We start from the raw sequence: 21,327 nt of genomic DNA, 5'->3' as shown, positions 1-21,327 counted from the left end.
ATAAAAATAAAAATAAAAATAATTACGTTATTAGAATTAATTAATTTTAAGAAAAAATATAAAAAAACTAAATTGAAATGCAATTAAAAAAATCTGGGGTAAATCCGCAAATAAATAAAGCCCAAAGGACTGTATCGAACGCACGAATAATCATGGAGGGACTGCAAGGGCAATTTCCCCTTTTCCTCTAAACGTCGTCGTTCCATAGGGACCAAATTGAAATTGAAAATAGATTAAAGGTGAATTTTAAAATAATATAAACTTGATTGTAAAAATATTAAAAGGCGGAGGGGTTAAAAGCGCAATTTACCCCTCCACTCAAAAACACGCGGATCCTAGGCCGGGTCGAGTCAGAGTCGGGTCGGCCTCCCTAAAACGACGCCGTTTTGGCACCTGGGGAGGCCAAGTGAAACGGCGCCGTTTCACTAGGCTTATTTAAGCAAAAAAAACCTTCAAAATTTCATTTTTCTCCTCTTTAAAAAAAAAAAACCAAAACACTCTCAACCCTTCCCCTTTTCCTCTGGACGCTGGTCCAAAATCCGGCGAGGGAACCACCGCGTCGGCCACCAGCGACGATGTCGTCGTATGCGGTGGTCGAAAAGCCGAAAACCTCAGATCCGGCCCTTTCAGAACCTCTAAAACCGAATCTAGTCCTGAAATTGCCAAAATATTGATGGAAATGGCCCAAATCTCAAGAAACCTTTCAGTTTCTGGCCGTCTATCCTCGAAGACGACTTTCTCGGCCGTCCGCGACTGTTGGGACTCGAATACAGGTTGTTTTACTTCCTTTTGTATTTATATTTATTTGTATGCAAATAAAAATAAAAATAAAAAAACAGTAAACTAAAGTAAAACAGAAAGAAAACATATAAACCTTTGGATTGATTTTCTGCTTTCTCAGTATTAAGCTCTCTGTTTTTTATTTGCTGTGAAAATAATTGTTTTTCTTATTGATTTGGAATCCTCGGTTACAATGTTTCGAGTTTGCTTTTATAGCTAACATGAAATAAGAAAAGTTAAGAAATCTTCTAGTATCTCGCTTGATATCTATTTGATTTGCAATCTTAATTTTCTTTCCATTTTCTGTTGTTTCTTGCTGTGCAGGTGAAGATCGAGTGGAGATTCATCCTGTGTGGAAGATTTGGGTTGCGGCGGCTAAAGCTTACATCAGAAACCCTAGGGTTTTTGCCACTGATTTGGGCCACTGGATTTGGGCCTCTGTTTTTGTATTTTGGGCCTTGTATTCTGGGCCAACTTGTAAAGAACACTGGACTTTTCATTATTATTTTTGCTTATTAAGGGACGGGTAAAATTTAGGTATTACAGTTGCCTCTCTTTGCTCGTTATCGTGTAACGGGAACGGAACAAAGACTTTTAAAAATGCCCAATTTTACCCGGTCGTGCTGGACCTTGGTATTCTTCTTCTTCAAGTAGCCTCATTCCTTCCTACTGCATCTTCAGAGGTATAGGAACTAGTGCTTCAATCTACTCCACTGCAATATTAAGGAGATATGGTTCGTACATTATAGTTTCTCGAGAGAATAAAATTTGCTATCTTTAATCTGCTCCACTGCAACTTCGGGAAGATAAGACTTATAGCTTCAACTTGAGCTGTTGTAACTTAAAGATGAATTTGGTGCGATCTGCTCCACTGTAATTTCAGAGAGGTAAGGTCCATGATTCTAATCCACTCCACTACAACTTTAGAGAGATAGGATTTGTTTATTTAGTCTGCCCCACTGCAATTTCAGGGGGATAAGACTTGCTTTCTTGAGTCTGCTCCACTGCAACCTCAGGGAGATAAGACCTGTGGTTTTAATCCACTCCACTGCAACTTCAGGGAGATAGGATTATTGGCTTTAATCTGCTCCACTACAACTTCAGGGAGATAAGATTTGCCATCTTCAGTTTTCTAAACTTCAATGTTGGGGAAACAAGATTCGCCGTCGTAGCTTCAATCTGTTCCACTACACCGCCAGGGAAGTAAGATTCGCCGTTGCGGCTTTAATCTACTCCACAGTAATGCCAAAGAGATAGGATTTGCTACCCATAGCTTCAATCTGCTCCACTTCAGCTAATCCAAGCCTTAACGTCAGGGAGATAAGATTCATCGTCGTGGCTTCAATCTGCTCCGCTACAATGCCAGGGAAATAAGATTCGCCATTGCGGCTTCAATCTTTTAAATTGCAATGTTGGGGAAATAAGATTCACCTTCATAGCTTCAATCTGTTCCACTACACCGCCAGGGGAGTAAGATTCACCGTTACGGCTTCAATCTTTTTAATTGCAATGTTGGGGAAATAAAATTCGCCATCGTAGCTTCAATCTATTCCACTACACCGCCAGGGGAGTAAGATTTGTCATTGTAGCTTTACTCTGCTCCACTGTAATGCCAAAGAGATAGGATTCACTGCCCACAGCTTTAATCCTCTCCATTTTAGCTAATCCAAGCCTTAACGCCAGGGAGATAAGATTCGCCGTCGTGGCTTTAATCTGCTCCACTACAACGCCAAGGAAATAAGATTCGCCGTTGTGGCTTCAATATTTTCCATTGCAACGTCGATGCGATAAGACTAGTGTCTTCGATATGCTTCACTGCCAGTACAGGAAGGCAAGATCTACTATTTTCAACCTATTCCACTGCTGCTCTGGGAGATAAGGCTGGAGTTTCACTGGTTTGTTCTCTGGGGAACATGACCTGTATGAACCTAATTATGCCTAGTGATTAGGATGTCATGATCAGAATGAATCAAATGCTCCTAACTAAACGTCTATGAATGACATTTGAATGAATGCAGAATGTCATTTTTTCGAGAATGATCCTCCTTTTATCACTTAGGTTATCATTGCTCAAATTTTATTAAGGCTTTATCACTGACGTGCTACAACGCCCTCCTGCTCAGCTGGCATTTTCAAAGAAACACTTAGTTAGATTGCCCCCACTGTAAACCTCAAAGTTCAATCCACTGGGATGCAAAATTTGTACCATCTTTCTTCCACTGTGACCCAAGGGTAGAAAAAATTTGGCTATTCTCAATCCTCTCCTATCGTAATTCAAGGATGAAGATCATGAAACTCTTTTACACCATTCCCAGGGTGTCATACCAAATGCTTATGCACAAATGAAGGGTTTTCTTTCCAAAGGGAACTTCTTCTTACTCCTTGGTGATTGAAGCTTTTTCACCAAGCCAGACTTCTTGTCATCTCATTTAATTAATATTTAGACAACAAAATCTGAAAGAACAGTCTTAATTTAAACTCTTTCCTTCTTAGACATTTCAACTTTTAAGCTTGGTGTGTTCTAAACAATAGTCCTGTTTCAGGTTACTAATTTATTTAGAAATTTCTAGAGCAATATACAAAACTCCTTTTGTAAAAGTTTATTAGTCCATCAATCATTATTCTAATGTGACATGCTTGCACAAAGATAAAAAAATACCGACTAAGAGATGAATTAATTCAAGGCATAACTCGAATAATAGAAAAGGAATTTATTAATAGCAAGTGTCTTGAAAAGAAAAAGTATTCAAGAACAGCAAAGAATGAAGTATTACAAGAACAAACAAATTCGGTACAAGTAATATGAAGATTAGGTGCCTTGGATATCGCAGCTTGAACTTCTCCGTACAAACTAAGGATCATTTTGAATTTAACATGTGTTTAGGAGATCTACAGTACTCCGTCGATGCCCCAAGATGTCACCTATCCTTTTCTGCTAATTTAGGTATAGCAAGATCACCACATGCCCCAATCTGATCAATGTTTAAGCCGCCCTCTTTGGGTTTTCAACTCAAATCCCCCTTGGTCTCAAGGCACCCTTTGCGGGTTTTCACATTAGCCTCTCATTTTTTTTTTGGAGTCAAAGCGCGCTTTACGGGTTTTCACTTTGATCCCTCATTCAAGTGAAATATTTCTTTACTAAATCTGAATTTACAGGACTCGGTAAATTCTTACTATCCATTTCACTCAAAATCAAAGCACCTCTAGAAAAATCCTTTTTTACAACATAAGGTCCTTCATTCGTTTCTGGTACATTTGACCGTGACGAATAGCTTTTAGTCTTTTTTTCTCTATCAAATTAAACTGATCCTACCGAGATTGGATCCATTCAGCCTTATCCAATTTTAACTCAGGCAATACCCAGAGAGAAGGAATTTCAACTTCAATGGGTAAAACTGCCTCCATCCCCTAAACCAAAGAAAAAGGCATTGCCCCAGTAGAAGTTCTGATAGATGTTCGGTAAGCAAGAAAGACGAATGGTAACTTTTCATGCCAATCCTTGTAATTTTTGCCACAACTTTCTTGATATTTTTGTTGGCTGCCTCCACTGCACCTTTCATTTTTGGATGATACGGTGATGAATTATGGTGTCTAATATTGAACTGGTTGCAGACTTCCGCTATTGTGTTGTTATTCAAATTCAGCTCATTATCAGATATGATCATTTCAGGCATTCCATATCGACATATGATCTCTTTCTTCAAAAACTTACTGACTGCTGACTTCGTGATATTAGCATATGAGGCTGCTTCTACCCACTTAGTGAAGTAGTCAATAACCACAAAAATGAAACGATGTCTATTAGAGGCCTTCGGGGATATTGGCCCAATGACATCCATCCCCACATGGAGAAAGGCCATGGAGAAGTCATAACATGAAGAGGTGAAGGAGGCGCATGCATTTTATCCCCATAAATTTGGCATTTATGGCACTTCTTGGCATAATTGGTGCAATCTCCTTCCATGGTGGACCAGGAATATCCGAATCTCATGATCTGTCTAGCCATGGTGAATCCATTGGTGTGTATTCCACAAATACCCTCATGGACTTCTTCTAAAATTTCTTTAGCCTCTACAGCATCCACGCATCTCAATAGTACTCAATCCTTTCCCCTTTTGTATAGAATCTCTCTATCTAAAGCATAATCAATAGCTAGTCTTCTCAATGTCCTCTTATCATTCTCCGTTGCCTACTCAGGATATTCGCGATTCTTCACATATAGTAATATATCTTGGTACCAGGGACGATTATCATTCTCCACTTCATCAATACTGTAACAGTGGGTCGGGATCTCATAAATACTAATTTGAATGGGCTTCATGTCCTCTAATTTATTCACTCTAATCATAGAGGCTAAAGTAGCAAGAGCATCAACCATCTGATTTTCTTCCCGTGGGAGATAACAAAAGGTAATGTTGTCAAACTCTTCAATCAATTCCAGAACCAATCTCCGATAACGGATCAACTTGGGGTTTCTTGTTTCCCATTCCCCTTTTAGTGGTATATTACCAATGGTGAGTCTCAATATGCTTCTAGTGTCTTAATTTTCCGTTCTATGGCTGCTCGGATACCCATTATGCAAGCTTCATACTCAGCCATGTTATTAGTGCAATCGAAGTCTAATTTACTAGTGAAAGGATGATAATCTCAATTTGGAGATACCAGGATTGCCCCAATGCCATTGCCTAACGCATTCGAAGCTCCGTCAAAGTTTAACCTTCAAGAATGATTTTCTTGAGGATCCTCTTCAGAATTTGCCACACACATCAAGTCTTCATTCGGGAAGTTAAAGTCCAGAGGTTCATAATCTTCTAAAGCTCTGCTAGCCAAGAAATCTGCTATCGCACTCCCTTTGATGGCCTTCTGACTTACATATACTATATCGAACTCGGAGAGCAAGATTTGCCATCTAGCTATTCTCCTATTCAACGCCGTTGACTCCATCATATACTTTAAAAGGTCTAATTTTGAAATTAGCCAAGTCGTATGATAGAGTAAGTATTGCCTCAACCTCTTTGTCGTCCAAATCAATGCACAACATAATTTTTCGATAGACGAATATCTCATTTCACAATCAGTGAATTTCTTACTGAGGTAGTTTATCACATTTTCCTTCTTTCCAGTCGAATCATATTGACCCAACACAGACCCCATGGAATTGTCGAACAACGTTAAATACAAAATCTAGGGTATATCTAGGCTAGGTGGTGACAGCACTGGAGTATTTGATAGGTATTGCTTTAACTTTTCAAAAGCTTCGTGGCATTCTTCATTCCAAACACCTGAATTATGTTTCTTCAGAAGACGAAATATGGGATCACATTTCTCGGTCAACTATGAAATGAACCGAGCAATATAATTCAGTTGTCCTAAGAAACCTTGAACCTCTTTTTGAGTATGCGGTGGCGATAAATCTCGTATTACCTTGACTTTGTCTGGGTCAATCTCGATTCCTTTTTCACTTACTATGAAGCCCAACAACTTTCCTGACCTGGCTCAAAAAGTGCATTTTGTTGGATTAAGTTTGAGCTGAAACTTTCTTAGTCTTAAGAACAATTTTCTTAGGACCTGCACATGCTCCTCCTCTGTTCTAGATTTGGCAATCATATCACCAACATAAACCTCAATCTCTTTATGAATCATGTCATGGAATAAGGCTACCATGGCTCTTTGATATGTTGCTCCCGCATTCTTTAATCCGAATGTCATTACTTTGTAGAAAAATGTTCCCCACAAAGTAATGAATGTAGTCTTTCCCATATCTTCAGGATGTATCTTTATCTGATTATATCCTAAGAAACCATCCATGAAAGAAAACAATGAATATCTTGCCGTATTGTCCACCAAAGTATCAATATGTGGTAATGAGAAATTATCTTTTGGCTAGCTTTGTTAAAATCTCTGTAATCCACGCACGTTCGTACTTTTCCATCTTTTTTAGGGATTGGAACGATGCTGGCTACCCATTCAGAATATTTGACCTCCTATAAAAACCCAGCATCAAACTACTTCTTAACTTCCTCTTTTATTTTAAGTACAATATCAGGCCTCATTCTTTTGAGCTTTTCTTGAACTGGCTTGCAATGCTCCCTTATAGGTAGGCGATGCACCACAATGTCAGTGCTGAATCTGGGTATATCTTGGTATGACCATGTGAAGACATCTTTAAATTCTTAGAGCAATTCGATGAGGTCTCGTCTTGTCTTTGCGGAAATCTCAGTTCCAATTTTCATCTCTTTCCCTTCTTCCAAGCTTACAACTTCTATTGCTTCCTTGTGAGGTAGAATTTGTTTTTCTTCCTGTTCTACCATTCTCAACAAGTCCAAAGATAAACCGCCATCTATGTCACCTTCAAAGTCCTACGATCCCTCTAAACACATGTTTCGTTTAAGAGGAAACTCTGAGTTTATAGCAGCGTCATTCACGTCATTGATATACAGGGACCTAATATGGTTACAAAAGAATGTATGAATTTATGTACAATTATTTGTGCAATATGATCATAAATGAAAGAATGTATTTACTCGTATGGAAAAATAAAAAGGATATTTGCTCGAAAGAATTGCAAAGATGTATTTTATTAAAATAATGATATTTGAACATAAGCCTTTTTCACAAAAGAGTTCTTATTATTTCTAGGCTAAAACAACAAGTTTGTTCTGAATATTACTCTGAAATAGTTCTAAAGACTTCAGGTATTTCTTCTGCAGTCCAATTATTTAGAACACTTATAGGTTCATAAGGATCAATGGCTAACAAGCTCCATTCTTCATTTGCATCCTCACAAATGGCATTGATGTACATATTTTCCAACGTCTCTTTGATGCTTTCCTCAATCAGCATCTTTCTCTCAAAATGAATGATCCCTCCAGATACAAAAGTTTTGGATATGTGGGGAATTATCATTGGCTCCCATTTAATTTCCTCCTCACTTAGACGCACCATTCTTCTTTCATGCCTTTTCTCTAACTCCTTCTTTCTCTGTCCTCTATCTGGCTTGTACCCTGAGCCAAAGTTGTCTTGTTTTTCTTTCTGCATTGGAACCTCAATTTTCCCTTGAAGGTATTTCCCTAATCCTCTTCTGGGTAAAGCTCCTTTCCCTACCAACAATTGCAAACCCATCTCTGTAGTTTTGGATATTTTAGGCACCAGAATTTTGCTCCATTCAGAAACAAATGTTGCATTTACAAACTCCAGAGAACAGAATGAGCATTCCATCGATTCATCATTAGTCTCCACATACGGCGCCTCATTGGATACAGCCGCTATAATATCCTCTTCAGCGTTTATTATCACCAGCCGACCTTCTGACACTAACTTCAATTTCTGATGTAATGATGACGATACGACCTCCGCCGAATGTATTTATGGTCTTCCTAATAAGCAATTGTAGAAGGGTTTGATGTCCATCACAAGAAAATCCACCTCGTAAACTGTTGGGCCAATCAGTAGGGGTATCTCAATTCTTCCCATGACATTTCTTTCTGTACCGTCAAACGCCCTTACTATATTTTGGCATGTTTTCATGTGCGAGCTGTCTATTGGAAGCCTGTTAAATGTGGATAATGGAAACACATTCAAAGTTGATCCATTGTTAACCAACACTCCTGGCAAAGTATACCCCTTGCATCGTGTAGTGATATGCAAAGCCTTAGTAGACCCCATGCCCTCAGGTGGTACTTCATCATCATTGAAGAATATGAAATTATCAGCAATGATATTATTGACCAACCGATCTAATTTGCTGACAGAAATATCTTTGGCCACATAGGTCTCGTTTAGCACCTTCATCAACACATTTCGGTGTACTTCTTAATTCAAGAGTAAGGCTAGTACATATATGCGAGCCGGTTACTTATGCAACTGCTCGACGACATTATACTCACTATGCTTCAAAAATTTGAGGAATTCCACAGCTTCTTCCTCCTTCACTGGCTCATTGATAGATAGCACAGGCTCAGCTATTTTTCCTTTTTGTTCCACTGTTATGGCCTTTTATTTCACAGGTTCTGGATAGGCACCTATACTCTAATCCTCTGAGATCTCCTTTCTAGGGACAGTTGTATTGCACTCGTAGTTCTATAGAACCTTCCTACTATCTTGGTAAGAAAAGGTTGGAGGTTTCTTTATTATGATCCTTGGCATTATTGGCGTCCTCATTTCATCATTCTTTGGTCGCGAGATGATAACCACAGGCCGAGCTACTCTTGGAACCTTCGTGGATTCGGATGTGCAGATACTCTCTTCTTCTTTAACTTCTTCATAAAACTCCATTTCCTTGTCATCCATTATGCTTTGAACCAAGGCTCTGAATTCTATACATTCTTAAATCTCATGTCCCTCATCGTGATGGAACTCATAATAGTTTTTCACCCTTTCAAAGCTTCTCTCCGAATCCAAAACAAACGACCCCCTTTTTATTATCTTCTTCCAGACCCATCTTAAAGGAATTTTCACTTCTGTAATATCTTCCTTGATTTTTCTACCCATGTTCCCACCTATCATGTTCACTCTATTATGATCAGGTAAAGGATTCTCTGTACTAGGCGAATCATCCAACTTAACAACGCCCATGCCTATGAGTCTTTCAACCAGCTTTTTAAACCCCGTACAATGTTCCATTGAATGCCCCAAGATTCTCGTGTGATAATCGCATCGTGCATTTACATCGTACCACTTAGGGTACGGAGGCTGTAGAGGTTTCAAGTAGTAAGGGGAAAGCACGTGTGCATTGAATAGATTCTGATACAGCTCCTTATACGACATTAAAATTGGCGTAAATTGAAGCTTCTCCGTGTTTTGTCTTATGTCAGATCCCTACTTTGATGATCCTTGTTGGTTAACAGCTACTTTTCTCGGTTGATTCACCGTAATCGTCTTTGAATATCCCTTACTATATGAACTTGTGTTGTTGACCTCATTTTCTTTCTTCTTCGAGGCCGACTTTCTACTACTTTCTCCAGCATCAATCTTTCCACTTCTGATAGCATTTTCTATCATTTCACCATTCATAACTATGTCAGAAAAGCTTTTTGTGGCACTTCCTAACATATGTGTGATAAATGGGGCCTTCAACGTGTTAACGAAACGTATTGTCATCTCTCTTTCTAAAAGAGATGGTTGAACTTGGACGGCAACCTCCCACCACCTCTGTGCGTATTGCCTAAAGCTTTCACCGGGCTTCTTTTCTATGTTTTGTAGAGTGATTCTATTAGGTACCATATCGGTTACATGGTTGTACTGCTTTATGAATGCCTGTGCTAAATCTCTCCATGAATTAATCTTGGTACGACTCAGTTGATTGTACCACTTGGATGCTGCCCCTGTGAGGCTATCTTGGAAACAATGTATTAGCAACTGATCGTTATTAACATACCCAGTCATTCGTCTACAAAACATGGTAATATGGGCTTCGGGGCTACTAGTTCCATTGTACTTCTCAAACTCGGGCATTTTGAATTTGTAAGGGAGTACTAAATCCGAAACCAAGCTTAATTCTTTAGCATCAATCCCATAGTAGCTCTCAGCACTTTCCATTGCTCTAAATTTCTCTTCCAGCCATTTATACTTTTCTTCTAGCTGTTTTGGCAAGTTATCCTTCATTTTCTCTTTTTCAGCTGTTTCGTTGAAGTCAGAGATAGCAGGATTAACAAGGTTGTCTCCAGGGTTAGAGGCTGATCCAGCTTGAAAATTCATTGGTGTTAAACACCGGCCTGAAACTGTTGAGGATTGATGGTGACAGAAGATTTGCGCAGATATACCTCAACATGCTGAGGGGTAAAGCCTGGGGATAAATAGGTCCCTTATTGTCTCCTTCTTCAACATTGAGCACAAAACCCTTTCTTTTATCAGTTCCTCTAGTCAACAACTAAGTTAATCGAGCCATCATACTCCCTTGAGATTCCATCATTTTTTCCATCATTTTTTGCTAAATTTTCTCAAGCTGTTCATTCATTTGTTGTTAAAGCTGATCCTGCATCTCCTTTTGGAACTGTTCTAGCCTTTCATTCCTTTGGTCCATGTCCTTAGTTTTTTATCGAGTACCGTAGCGGTGTTTGGTAGGTTAGTTGGTTTCCAGATTAATTGATGAGTGATTTAAATTAATTAGAATCTTTTAATATTTTTTAATGTATATGAAGCAAATGCAATGCATGAAATGAATGCAAAAAAGCGTCAATTTCGATTCAATTCCATTTAAGAAAACTTTACTAGAAATTAAATTTCTTTACATAAAGTGAATTACAAATAAAGCTTTGCCCTATTACTCAGAATTCTAATCTTCCTAAGTAACAAAGCTAACTCTTGCCACCGATCCGATTCTAATTCATACTTCACACTCAGCATGTCAGCCTGCACTGCTAAAGTCTGTATGTGATCAACTACTTCTCGAATCTAGACCACAGCTTCCTCTATAATATGATCTCTGCTCCTAACTTGATTCTGAAAGTAGTGGAGCTGTTCATTATTACGATTTTCATTTGCTTCCAAGCACTTGATCCGGACCTCACAATTTTGCAACGCCGTTTCTAACTCCTCAATCTTGCTCAAGCTTACCCTCAATTCTATCGCAAAGTTTCGATTTCGATACTGACGAAGGGATCTTTCCAACTCGGTCACCCTGTCCTTTAGCTCACTTTTTTCTTTTTGGCTTTCTGACAAACTCTTCTCTAAAGCTCCATTTCGTGTCTGAAACTCTTGAAATTTCTGTTCCCATCTATCGAATTTTGTCCTTTTCTTTTCTAATTTCTGCTCGCCACTGTTCCGAATTTTTTCCCAGCCCAGCAGTTCTTATTGACAGGCGCAACTTTTTATAATCTGCCTTCAAACTATCCAACTCCTCCTCAACCTTGTTTTTCCCTTTTCTTAATTTTTCAGTTTCGAGCTTTTGAACATCTATGTCTAATCTTAAGTTCATCTTCTCTTCTTCCATTTGTTCTATCTTCTTTTCTAACTCTGCATTTTTCTTTCAAAATATTGCCTTATGATTTCCAACTCAGAAGGGATGACCCGCAAACATTCCTTTATTGATTGGTTGTTTTCCTGACTTATCTTGGGTATATTGTCGTTGATTCTCCTAACCCACAATTCATTATACTCAGGAGTTGTCATTGGACCCACTGCTAACCTCTTCATTCGGCGAGTCTGTTTCCATGCGCTAGACATCTCTTGAATCTTCTTTCTATAACCATCATCCCTGTACAAAAATCCACAATTAGCCATCCCTTGGGTCGCAGGTATAAATTGCCTTGACCTATACTGCCTTAGCACCAATAATGGGGCATATCCAACAGCTCCTCAAATTCCAAGCAATGGAACCCAATCGAAATTACCACACCTATACAGGATCTCATCTGGAAGCAACCAAGGAGCTCTCCACTCGATGTCCTCTTCTTGAAGATTCTGAAGAATTCCCATCCACTTTTCTTCCAAAATATCGTCTCTCCTCGGTGTGGCTACAATCTCCTTTAGTAGTGAATAATTTTCAGAGAAAACCTGATACGAAACCCTATCAACCTTTCAAAAGTGACTGTGAAACCATGCGAGTAGGAGCTGTGCACATCCAATGAATCTACCCTCTCCCGCTTTTCGACATGCACTCAATGACCTGAAGGTTTCTGCCAAAATTGTCGGAATTGGTGTAACCCTCTGATCAAGCCGGTCAAATAAATCGATGACTGCTTCATCAACATGCCCCAAAGCTTTGGGAAAGACAACTAAGCCATATATACTCAAAGCAAAGACGTCTAAACTCTTCCTCACATCTGGGTGTGTTAGAATTATCTTTCAAACTCTTCCAATGAATGCACTTGCTATCCTCCTTTTGCTTAATCCGTACAACAACCCATTGCTCACTCATCCCCGTTACATTCATCAGCTTCTTCGAAAAGGTTGGCACATTTACAGCTCTTGAGTAGACTTTATCTGCTTGAAACTTTGAACATCGAAGTAAAGCCACATATTCTTCTATCGTAGGCACCAAATCGACCTTCCCAAATGTGAAGCAGCTGTAAGCAGGATTCCAAAATTGGGTGAGGGCTCGAAACAAGTGCTTGTCTACCTTCACATCAAGCAAATAAGGCAAATCACCATAATTATTATAAAATAGCTGTCTAACCTCGTTATTCCACTGATCCCAAATTTCTTTCAATTCTTGCAAATTGTTTTGAGTTACACTGATGCGCGTAAAGTCCCATAATTCTGATACATATCCATTAGCCAAACTATCGCCTTTCTCTCACTGCGTTGTTTCAGACCAAATTTGGACAGCCGCATTATCCTCTACTTTATCAAGAAACCCTTTTTCCATGATAAGCTTTCTATCTAGCAACTAAATATGAACCGATGCCTTTTATAATGAAATGAAATGCCATGCAATCAAAATAAAACACGAAAAGTCAGTATCATGTATACACATTGAAAGTAATCAAGCAATAGTAAAAACACTTATTTAGGTACCTACTAGGGTTTAGTGTAGCTCTACCTAGGGTGGATTCCTAAGGTTCATTCTATGAGGTTCGGCTTCTAGGGCAAAGGTACCCGAACCAGCAGATTCCTCGATCTTCACCCATTATAGGCTCATATAGATCAAGTTCAGTTCAGGGGAATACATTTTCCCTATGATTATACGGAGATGGAAATCTCACGAAGGCATAGGTACATATGTATCCCAAAAGAGATCCACCATCCTATACGGAGGTGAAAACCTCACGAAGGAATAGTTTCTCACTCCCACTTAGAAGGGTAAAATTATTCAACTCATGTAATGTATAATGCAAAGATCAATTAAGCAAGAAAATAATGAATGCAAAAGAATCTTATGAATTTAAAATTTATTTTCTCAACCTTAAGACTAGAGCTGCTCATGGGCCGGGCCCAGAAAAAATTTCGGCCCGGCCCGAAATATGGGCCTAGAATTTTGCGCAAGCCCGACTCGGGAAAAAATTCATAAGCCCGGGCCCGGCCCGTTTTTTAAATAAATACCAAAAATTTATTTTAAAAATTAAAAAAATTATTTTAAAAATATTAAAAAAGTATTTTAAAAATATTTTAAAATTAAAAAAAAATTAAAAAAAGTATTTTAAAAGTATTTTAAAATTAAAAAAATAAAAAAATAAAAATATTTATTATATTCGGGCCGGGCCGGGCACGGCCCGGGCCAAAAAAGTGGTGCCCGAGGCCCGGCCCATTTTTTAATCGGGCCTCATTTTTTTGCCCAAGCCCATATTTCGGGCCTATATTTTTACCCAAACCCTCCCATATTTCGGGCGGGCCGTCGGGCCGAGCCGGGCCGCCCGGCCCATGAGCACCTCTACTTAAGACATAAATTAATCAACTTTGTGGCTCGACTCTCTTATTTTTTTTAAAAAAAAGTCTCCAGTGGAGTCGCTAAGTTGTCGAAACCATTTTTTAAAAAAAAAACAAAAATTAGTTGTCGATGAAAATTTGGAGTCGCCACCAATCTTTTATTAAGGTGTGATTGGATCACCTAAAACGACTTTGGCCTACGAGTTTTTAGAAAAACGGGTTCAGGAGTCAGTTACGTTCGAGGAAGGATTAGCACCCTCGTAACGCCCAAAAATTTGTACCAAATTGATTAATTAATGTCTTAACGTCGAGAGTTAAAAGATACGATCCTTAATTAAATTAAATTATTTATTAAGATTCCCTCATTTTGAAACAGAAAACATCACAACCAATGCGTTAGGGCACGATATTTTATTTCTTCAAGATGAGTTTGTCCAAAAGATTTGTGCGATAAAATTTAAAAGAATATTCAATTGTTTAAGATTTATGACGAAACCGCAGCCCAATACGTTAGGGCACAATTTCTCAACATCCCAAACATTGAATATTTCCTTTATTAATATGTATATATTTTAAAAATCTTTGTTTCGAGAAATCAATACGTCACATCCGATGCGTTAGGACACAACATATTAAATTCCCAACAACAAGCTTTTTCATTTTATTTTTGATCAAAGAGCAATTCTCGATTGTTAGATTTAACGAAGAAAATTGGAACCCAATACGTTAGGGCTCAATTTTCTTGAAAATCCTAAATACGAGTATTATCTCTATTTTGAAAAGTTCTATTTTTAAATTCGAGTAAAAAGATGACGTAATGTTATACTGAATGTATGTATAAATGTCACAATAACAAATACAACAATGGCATAGAAATAATATAAATAAATAAATAAACGAAATGAATATATAAAAAAAACAATAATCCATGACATGCAAAATATCAAATGAATAAAAAAAATATAAATGTAAACACAATTAAATAGCGAATGAAGAAAGCAAGCAAAATAAATAAAGAAAAGAAGGTATATAATATTCACATAGAAATTATGAAGATTAAAAAATATACATATGATTTACAAATAAAATTTTGGGTTATAAAACTTATATATGCATTTATGAAAACCAAAAAAATATAAATATATGCATATATACATAAATTATAAAATATGTGTTAAAAATATAAGTAGGTAGTTAATCATTTTCGAAAATAAAATAAAAAACCATAGATGTATACGTACGTATATATATAAATATAATGGAATATTTAAAAAATATATATGCATATACACATAAAATATATTAAAAATAACTACATTATCAAAATTAATTTTAAAAAATATGAGTATATATATAAATATGAGAAAAATATTAGTTTTAAAAAGAATAAAATGTACATAAAAAAATAAATATACATATATATATTTTTAAAAAATAATTACATATAAAGTTACAAAAATAAAAATAAAAATAATTACATTATTAGAATTAATTAATTTTAAGAAAAAATATAAAAAAAACTAAATTGAACTGCAATTAAAAAAATCTGGGATAAATTCACAAATAAATAAAGCCCAAAGGACCGTATCGAACGCGCGGATAATCATGGAGGGACTGCAAGGGCAATTTCCCCTTTTCCTCTAAATGGCGTCGTTCCATAGGGACCAAATTGAAATTGAAAATAGATTAAAGGCAAATTTTAAAATAAAATAAACTTGATTGTAAAAATATTAAAAGGCGGAGGGGCTAAAAGCACAATTTACCCCTCCGCTCAAAAACACACGGATCCTAGGTCGGGTCGAGTCGGAGTCGGGTCGGCCTCCCCAAAACGACGCCGTTTTGGCACCTGGGGAGGCCAAGTGAAACGGCACCGTTTCACTAGGCTTATTTAAGCCAAAAAAACCTTCAAAATTTCATTTTTCTCCTCTTTTTTTAAAAAAAAACCAAAACACTCTCATCCCTTCCCCTTTTCCTCCGGACGCCAGTCCAAAATCCGGCGAGGGAACCACCGCGCCGACCACCGGCGACGGTGCCGCTGTATGCGGTGGCCGAAAAGCTGAAAACCTCAAATTCGGCCTTTTCAAAACCTCTAAAACCGAATCTAGTCCCGAAATTGCCAAAATATTGATGGAAATGGCCCAAATCTCAAGAAACCTTTCGGTTTTCGGCCGTCTATCCTCGGAGACGACTTCCTCGGTCGTCTGCGGCGGTTGGGACTCGAATACAGGTTGTTTTACTTCCTATTGTATTTATATTTATTTGTATGCAAATAAAAAAAATAAAAAAAACAATAAACTAAAGTAAAACAGAAAGAAAAAATATAGACCTTTGGATCGATTTTTTGCTTTCTCAGTATTGAGCTCTCTGTTTTTTATTTGCTGTGAAAATAATTGTTTTTCTTATTGATTTCGAATCCCCGGTTACAATGTTTCGAGTTTGCTTTTATTGCAAACATGAAATAAGAAAAGTCAAGAAATCTTCTAGTATCTCGCTTGATATCTATTTGATTTGCAATCTTAATTTTCTTGTCATTTTTTGTTGTTTCTTGCTGTGCAGGTGAAGATCGTGTGGAGATTCGGCTTGTGTGGAAGATTTGGGTTGCGGCAGCTGAAGCTTACCTCAGAAACCCTAGGGTTTCTGCCACTGCTTTGGGCCACTGGATTTGGGCCTCTATTTTTGTATTTTGGGCCTTGTATTCTGGGCCAACTTGTTTTGTTCTGTTCTGGACTTGTAAAGAACACTGGACTTTTTATTATTATTTTTGCTTATTAAGGGCCGGGTAAAATTTAGGTATTACAGTAACAACGTTAAGATGTCTTGATATGTAATTGCAATATTGCATCGCATCATAATCTGAAAATAAAAAAACTTATAGTTTCAAAAAATTAACAAAATTAAAAATATGTAAAGATAAAAATTATTTAAAAATCTAAAATATACAAATAAAAATTAAAAAAATTAAAATATATAAATTAATTAAAAAAATTTTTGTCTTCATCATCTTCTTTGCACCATTATCAACAGACTAAAATCCACTATGAAAAAGAATCATTTTTCCTAGACATAGACATGTGAGAAGAAGCCATTGGGAGTACTTAGTTTACTCTCCTCACTACTTCCTCCAAATGAAGCTAAACATTACAATTTTCTTTTTAATATTTGGATAATCATTGCAATTAGTGAATTTTATTGAATTAACTGCAATTTAAGTATCTTAATTACATTTCAATTTTTACAGAAAAATAAAAACTCACAAATAATTATAAATAATTATATTCAAATTTAATTATCCTAAAATTTTCAAAATATTCCATACATAGTTTAATTTTAAAAAGTTAATTTTTACACAAAAATAATAATATTTTAATTTTATAATATATATTTTCAAAGATATAATAAATGTTATTTTTATTAATCTCGTCTAAAATGATAATTTTTTTATAAATTTTCTTTTATACATTTTGACCTACTACAAAATTAACAGATATCTTTTTTTTATTATTCTTAAGGTATCTACCTTCAGAGCGAACCCAGTAACTAATCCTCCGCATTCTGTAGGCCCATTAAGGGGTAGATGCTGGCCACGAGTTTTAAAAATGCTCCATAACTAGGCAAGGATCGAATCCTCATCCACTGGTTAAGGTAGGAGAGACCCTTGCCATCTCACCTAACCCTCATGGTCGATAAAGAATATATATTTAATACTAGAGAAAAATAACTCAAAAAATTAGAGTAATTAAATAATATTGCTTACAATATTAATTTTTTTTATTAATTGTATTTTTAAATACATTTTTGGACTGCATAATATATATTTACTGCTATGAATATCTTATTAAGTGTATGTCCATCACGATCAAGATAAAAGTTTTGATGCACTTTAAATTCTAATAGTTATTAGAATTAGATCTCTACTTTTTTTTATACTTCTTATGCCTATAAATAGAGACTCTGATGAAACATTGTGATTATCCCATTGATCAATAAAATACATTCTCTATTACTTCCCATATTTTCTTTGTTCTTTAGTCTCTCCATTTCTCTTTATTTTATAACATGTTATCAGCACGATCTTGCTTAAAGTGATAGTTTCTTTTACCGATGATCAAATTTATCCTCTATGATTTCCAATATCTTTGACGGCAAGATGTGATACGAGCCAAGGAGGTGACACTCAAAGGGTTGTCTTTCCTAGTGTTCCAATCACTCGAAGCAAGGCACGACAATTAAAATCAAAGATGAATGCTTTTGTCCAAGACTTTGTTGCGACAAATTTAATTCATCATCTAAAATCATATCTGAAACGAGTCAAAATATCAAAAACACTTTTCATCGGTTTCGTCGATTTAAAAAAAATTTAGTTAATAAAAAAAAAGCAAAAAGCGCAAAAAAAAGTTGAGAAAAATCTAAAAAAAAAGCAAACAGCGCAAAAAAAAAAAGTTGCCTACCTCTCATACGTAGGTTTCTTCTTTTCCTATTATTATTTTTTTTTTCCAAAATTGAATTTTTTCCTTCTTCTTTTCTTGACTCAAGTATAATTAAAGCTTCAATTTTTTTTTGAAAATCTTAAGACACCGAACGTTTCTGATTTTTGTTTTTTTTTTAAATTGGGTAGAGTTTTCTTTTTATTAAAGCTTTTCTTTGACTCTAGAGTTAGGGATCGTTGCAGGTCTACGTTTTTTTTTCTCTTACGCTTTCTAACACATTGTTTCTTCTTGTGTTAGCAGATATTAAAGGCATGCACAATTCCTTCATCCGTGTAGCCTCCATTACAAATTGCATCGTCAAGTTTATTGGCCTCTTAGAGCAATTAGGGCCTTCATTGTTTCTTTGAAGTTTGCACATTCGTTATTTGATCTTGATTAGTAACCCTCTCCAAACATATTTACAAGTTTTGAATCATTCAGAGAGTTATTCTTTTGAGAGCTAACGAGTGAGGTTATTATTATTTTTCTTTCTTGTTCTTGTTTGTTTGATCTTTCACAGATACCATGCCGCTCACTAGATCCCAAACTAGTAAAAATGAAGAGGATGAGCAAAAAAGAAAGAACGATCCTTTGGTCGAGTTGTTACAAAAAGAGAAGAAAAAGTTGCAAACTCAAGTCGAACATCGTATGACCCAGATGTTACAAGAGCAAAGGGAGTATCTTGATACAAAACTTACAACTCAAGAGAGATACATTGCCGATAATTACAAGAAGTTGAATGAAGCCTTTATAAGCCGATCAAATTCGCGAGATCGAACTTTTAAACGAAGGGAGGACCATGTTTTTGATGATGACTTTGAGTCCTAGTATGTACCTAGAGAAAGGGTGGAACGAAACAATGACACCCCCAAACCAAAATTTCCTTCTTTCTCAGGAAAGAATGATCCTGATGCTTACCTTGATTGGGAGGAAAAGATGGAAGCAGTCTTTTCTTGTTACAATTACTCTGATGAGAAAAAGGTAACATACGTTGTCGTTGAGTTTATTAATTATGCACTAACATGGTGGAATCAATTATGCAGGATTCTTTATAGAGAACAACCTGTTACTACTTGAGTTGAAATGAAGCGCATCTTGCGAAAACGGTTTGTTCCACCATACTATTATCGAGAAATCCATCAAAGACTCCAACATCTTGTTCAATGAGATAGATCTGTGGATGACTACTACAAAGAGATGGAGACTATTCAGATTAGAGCCAATCTTGTTGAAGAGGCTGAGGTAACTATGGCTAGATTCCTTGCCGGCCTAAAGCCTGAGATTGCAAATCGAGTTGAGTTACAACACTACATGGATGTTGAAGAGATGCTTCAAACCGCACTCACCATTGAAAAGCAATTACGAAAGAAAGGGACACCGAGGGGTGCTAGTTCAGTTTCTAATCCTGCTTGGAGAGGAAATTGGCAAAAACAAGATGATAAATTATGGAATGGGAGAGATGAACGGTTCAAGCCAAATGAGCCTAAAACTTACTCCAAAGATAGAGGTATGCCTAATTCATTTAAAGGTTCTACTTCTACTAATCAAGCTTCATCTTCTTCTTCTACTTCTCCTAGTGCCATTAAGCAGCCAAAAGATATTACCTGCTTCAAATGCCAAGGAAGGGGTCACTATGCTCGAGAATGCCCTAATAAAAAGTCATTGGTGAATCGAGAAGATGGTGAGGTTGATTTTGAGTCTGATAACAAAGATGAGATGCCTCCTTTGGAAGATGTTGATGATGTGCATACTCATGATGAGTACGAAGAATACTTGGAGTATGGTGAGAAAGCACTTGTTGCTCAAAGGGCTTTAAATGTCCAGTTTAAAGAGGAAGGGCGCGAACAAAGAGATAACATTTTTCACATGAGATGTTTGATTGGTGGACAGCCTAATTTATTGATCATCGATAGTGGAAGTTGCACTAATGTGGTGAGTTCTTCCCTTGTTGAGAAACTTGGCCTACCTTGTGTGAAGCATCCAAGGCCATACCGCTTGCAATGGTTGAATGATAGTGGGGAGGTAAAAGTATCTAAACAATGCTTAGTTTCATTTTCCATTGGTAGATACTCTGATAAAGTTTTGTGTGATGTTGTTCCAATGCAAGCTGGGCACATATTACTTGGACGACCATGGCAGTTTGATCGACGAGTAAATCATGATGGGTTCCTTAACCAATATACCTTTGTGTTCCTTGGAAAGAAGTTTACTTTGGCTCCACTTCCTCCTCAAGAAGTCTACAATGATCAACTCAAACTTGCTAGTGAGATGGGTAAGGGAAGTGAGGTAAAATTATTGAAAAAGGCTGAGAGTAAAGAGGCCCTTAGTGTTAAAAGCCAACTTAAAGGCCCAACATTGGTGAGTGATTGCACACACAAGTCACGAGATGAGAAAGTGAGTTTATTCGCTAGGTTTCGAGATATCAAATTTTTTCTTTGTACAAAACAAACATTTGTAATAATCAGGTTTAGGGAAAACTTTGTTTTGACTAACCCTAATACATATTTGCCTAGTTATTTTATTGATCTTTTGCAGGATTTTGAGGATGTATTTCCTTCTGAAATGCCTAAGGGATTACCTCCTTTACGAGGGATTGAACATCAAATTGATTTTATGCCTGGTTCGAGTATTTCGAATAGACCAGTCTATCGAAGCAATCCTGAAGAAACTAAGGAGTTGCAAAGACAAGTTGAAGATCTCTTAGAGAAAGGGTTGATTCGTGAGAGTCTAAGCCCTTGTACGGTTCCTGTACTTCTCGTCCCAAAAAAAAGATGGT

Source organism: Gossypium hirsutum, chromosome D09 (genome assembly GCF_007990345.1).
Source record: "Gossypium hirsutum isolate 1008001.06 chromosome D09, Gossypium_hirsutum_v2.1, whole genome shotgun sequence".
Taxonomy (NCBI): Eukaryota; Viridiplantae; Streptophyta; class Magnoliopsida; order Malvales; family Malvaceae; genus Gossypium; species Gossypium hirsutum.
Note: the sequence above shows the minus strand (reverse complement) of the source record.